This window comes from Procambarus clarkii, chromosome 20 (genome assembly GCF_040958095.1).
Source record: "Procambarus clarkii isolate CNS0578487 chromosome 20, FALCON_Pclarkii_2.0, whole genome shotgun sequence".
Lineage (NCBI taxonomy): Eukaryota > Metazoa > Arthropoda > Malacostraca > Decapoda > Cambaridae > Procambarus > Procambarus clarkii.
In genome coordinates, this window is record NC_091169.1 from 1,378,087 (window position 1) to 1,382,966 (window position 4,880).

General features: G+C 38.4%; 1 long non-coding RNA gene across 1 annotated transcript in view; it reads left to right on the forward strand.

The window, feature by feature from the left end:
• The first annotated feature begins 4,639 nt into the window (after positions 1–4,639).
• Positions 4,640–4,880, forward strand: part of LOC138366882 (uncharacterized) — a 1,832-nt gene continuing 1,591 nt past the window's right edge. Inside the window, exon 1 of the long non-coding RNA XR_011229220.1 lies at positions 4,640–4,880. This exon is cut by the window's right edge and continues 38 nt beyond it. This is a non-coding gene — a long non-coding RNA (uncharacterized lncRNA).

Genomic DNA, 4,880 nt, shown 5'->3' on the forward strand with positions numbered 1-4,880 from the left:
TAGATCTCAGTGGCTCGATCATAGAAACTGCTCTAAATCCTTGTTGGCCTGGATTGTGGAGGTCATTGGTCTCTATAAAACTAGTAATCTGACTCCTGATCACTCTCAAATAATTTTATTATGTGGGATGTTAGTGCAACTGGTCTATAATTCTTTGCCAATGCTTGTGTTGTGTTGTGTTGTTTTGGTAGTGATGTGCAATGTATTGTTTTGGTAGTGATTCGTCCAGTTCTGGTAGTAGTGCGGTTGTTGTGTAGTGTAGTACTTGTGTGCTTGTTAATGACTTGTATTCCAGTCTTGTGGGTATCTCCTTTCCCCTACGGGCCAACTGCTTTGTTCTTACCTAGCATTTTGCTTTGTTTGGGTATGAATGTTTGTGTGCCGTATATTTTGCAAAATTTGCCATATATCTCATTATTTACTCCTCTGCCTAGCAACAAGTCTGTCTAATTATACTCATTAACTGTTTTTCAAAGTTCCCCATAGTGTCCTTTATTGAAATCGAGTTCATGAACCGTTTCAATGTTCTTATTTTCTTCTAGATTATATCTTAAAGTATATTTAAATGTTATTGTTATTATTGTTATTAAATGTTATTGTGACATTGCATTGCAATTGAGCTATGTTGTTTACCATACCGTTCATTTCGTGAGTATAAGTATAGATGCCACACTTGTGACAGGTAAAACCATGCCTTTTTTGAAAAACAGCACCGTCTGTTGCACGTAAGAGCAACCCACACTATATTATGTTGCGATATTATTTCAATATTTCCGATTGTATTGATAATTTGAATTTTCATAGATTTCAATTTATTTTCATTTCGATTTAATAATTTTGTGTGACATTGCATTGAAATTGAGCTGTGTTGTTTACCATACTGTTCATTTCATGAGTATAGTTTATTTTTTTATTTTTTTCATTTCATTTTTTTAGCTGTTCTTATTTTTCAGTGATGGGAATATCAGATCATTTGATGTTCCCAATTTTCTGATGGAAGCATCAGACCATTATAGAATGCATCGGATGAGGTAGTTTGGAATGGTGGGGAGGACGAGAGGGGGGTATGGTGGGGAAGACGAGGGGACAGAGGAGAGGGTAATGGTGGGGAGGACGAGGGGACTGGGGAGTTGGGGATGGTGGGGACAGGGGAATGCTGGGGAGGACAAAGGGACAGGTGAATGGGAGATGGTGGGGGAGGAAGAAGGACAGGGGAGGGGAAAATGGTAAGGAGGACGATGGGACAGGGAAGTGGGAATAGTGGGGATGATGTGGGGATAGGGAAGTGGGAAGGACGAGAGGACTGTGGAATGGGGAATAGCAAAGTGAATTATAATTATATATATTAATTAATTCTTATAAATTTCCAGAAGCCTGTATCAACACCCACACTAATGCAACTGAAAGAGATGTTGAGACAAGTATTGCTGATATGTTGAAGAACGCCCCAAACAAACTCGGTGGAAACAGATACAAGGTAAAGTTTGCCAATTTGCTGTAGTCTAATTCAATTTCTTTTTAGTAATCTTCGAGAACATTTATGCTATGAATAAGATAAAATAATGTAACTGATTTTGATTTATTTACTATTTATTATTTATTTACCGTTATTAGTATAATAGATCTCGTAATAATTTTGCAAAAATAATGGCATTTACTATTTTAAAAAGCTCGGGTGCAGGGGGGGGGGTTATGTAAAAGCCTGGTTTGTGCCTCGGAGAGGCTATGGGATCCAGTAAGATCGTCCTTCCTTTCCTCCCTAGAATCTGGATGTAGCAGGTGCTCAATTGTCAAAAGTGAAAAATTGGTTTTGTCTTCCGAATGCACCATTTGTGTAAATTTGCTAATAATCTTTTAAAAATAGTAAATGCCATTATTTTTGCAAAATTATTACGAGATCTATTATACTAATAACGGTTTGATAAAATACAGTAGACTGCCTACTGGATAATAGTTCCAGTCCACCTGTAGACAGGGATCTCACATCAGCTTGTATATTATACAAGGATAAGATTTGATAAATTCAGTTATTTGACTGAACACTGGCTCTGTTTAAATCAGAGATTTAAACATACATAGTCTAACCTAGCTCCATAACTAACAGCCATTAGCCATTAACCATTCATGCACAGCCATCAGCTGGGCCATAGACCGGCAATTTTGCTTTTTTCCCAAGCCGGTCTGTTTTTTTTCGATGCCTCAGTGGCCCATGCACAGGTCCGTTCAAGGGGATTAAATAGCCGTTCTATGGCCCCAGGGTTTGTATTTTATCAAACTCTTATTAGAATAATAGATCTCGTAATAATTTTGCAAAAATAGTGGCATTTACTATTTTAAAAAGCTCGGGTGCAGGGGGGAGGGGGGGGGTTATGTAAAAGCCAGGTTTGTGCCTCGGAGAGGCTATGGGATCCAGTAAGATCGTCCTTCCTTTCCTCCCTAGAATCTGGATGTAGCAGGTGCTCAATTGTCAAAAGTGAAAAATTGGTTTTGTCTTCCGAATGCACCATTTGTGTAAATTTGCTAATAATCTTTTAAAAATAGTAAATGCCATTATTTTTGCAAAATTATTACGAGATCTATTATACTAATAACGGTTTGATAAAATACAGTAGACTGCCTACTGGATAATAGTTCCAGTCCACCTGTAGACAGGGATCTCACATCAGCTTGTATATTATACAAGGATAAGATTTGATAAATTCAGTTATTTGACTGAACACTGGCTCTGTTTAAATCAGAGATTTAAACATACATAGTCTAACCTAGCTCCATAACTAACAGCCATTAGCCATTCATGCAGAGCCATCAGCTGGGCCATAGACCGGCAATTTTGCTTTTTTCCCAAGCCGGTCTGTTTTTTTTCGATGCCTCAGTGGCCCATGCACAGGTCCGTTCAAGGGGATTAAATAGCCGTTCTATGGCCCCAGGGTTTGTATTTTATCAAACTCTTATTAGAATAATAGATCTCGTAATAATTTTGCAAAAATAGTGGCATTTACTATTTTAAAAAGCTCGGGTGCTGGGGGGGGGGGGTTATGTAAAAGCCAGGTTTGTGCCTCGGAGAGGCTATGGGATCCAGTAAGATCGTCCTTCCTTTCCTCCCTAGAATCTGGATGTAGCAGGTGCTCAATTGTCAAAAGTGAAAAATTGGTTTTGTCTTCCGAATGCACCATTTGTGTAAATTTGCTAATAATCTTTTAAAAATAGTAAATGCCATTATTTTTGCAAAATTATTACGAGATCTATTATACTAATAACGGTTTGATAAAATACAGTAGACTGCCTACTGGATAATAGTTCCAGTCCACCTGTAGACAGGGATCTCACATCAGCTTGTATATTATACAAGGATAAGATTTGATAAATTCAGTTATTTGACTGAACACTGGCTCTGTTTAAATCAGAGATTTAAACATACATAGTCTAACCTAGCTCCATAACTAACAGCCATTAGCCATTAACCATTCATGCACAGCCATCAGCTGGGCCATAGACCGGCAATTTTGCTTTTTTCCCAAGCCGGTCTGTTTTTTTTCGATGCCTCAGTGGCCCATGCACAGGTCCGTTCAAGGGGATTAAATAGCCGTTCTATGGCCCCAGGGTTTGTATTTTATCAAACTCTTATTAGAATAATAGATCTCGTAATAATTTTGCAAAAATAGTGGCATTTACTATTTTAAAAAGCTCGGGTGCAGGGGGGGGGGGGGGTTTATGTAAAAGCCAGGTTTGTGCCTCGGAGAGGCTATGGGATCCAGTAAGATCGTCCTTCCTTTCCTCCCTAGAATCTGGATGTAGCAGGTGCTCAATTGTCAAAAGTGAAAAATTGGTTTTGTCTTCTGAATGCACCATTTGTGTAAATTTGCTAATAATCTTTTAAAAATAGTAAATGCCATTATTTTTGCAAAATTATTACGAGATCTATTATACTAATAACGGTTTGATAAAATACAGTAGACTGCCTACTGGATAATAGTTCCAGTCCACCTGTAGACAGGGATCTCACATCAGCTTGTATATTATACAAGGATAAGATTTGATAAATTCAGTTATTTGACTGAACACTGGCTCTGTTTAAATCAGAGATTTAAACATACATAGTCTAACCTAGCTCCATAACTAACAGCCATTAGCCATTCATGCACAGCCATCAGCTGGGCCATAGACCGGCAATTTTGCTTTTTTCCCAAGCCGGTCTGTTTTTTTTCGATGCCTCAGTGGCCCATGCACAGGTCCGTTCAAGGGGATTAAATAGCCGTTCTATGGCCCCAGGGTTTGTATTTTATCAAACTCTTATTAGAATAATAGATCTCGTAATAATTTTGCAAAAATAGTGGCATTTACTATTTTAAAAAGCTCGGGTGCAGGGGGGGGGGGTTATGTAAAAGCCAGGTTTGTGCCTCGGAGAGGCTATGGGATCCAGTAAGATCGTCCTTCCTTTCCTCCCTAGAATCTGGATGTAGCAGGTGCTCAATTGTCAAAAGTGAAAAATTGGTTTTGTCTTCCGAATGCACCATTTGTGTAAATTTGCTAATAATCTTTTAAAAATAGTAAATGCCATTATTTTTGCAAAATTATTACGAGATCTATTATACTAATAACGGTTTGATAAAATACAGTAGACTGCCTACTGGATAATAGTTCCAGTCCACCTGTAGACAGGGATCTCACATCAGCTTGTATATTATACAAGGATAAGATTTGATAAATTCAGTTATTTGACTGAACACTGGCTCTGTTTAAATCAGAGATTTAAACATACATAGTCTAACCTAGCTCCATAACTAACAGCCATTAGCCATTCATGCACAGCCATCAGCTGGGCCATAGACCGGCTATGGGGTCTGGTCTCAGTATTCACTCGTTGGGCGCAAGAGGAAACG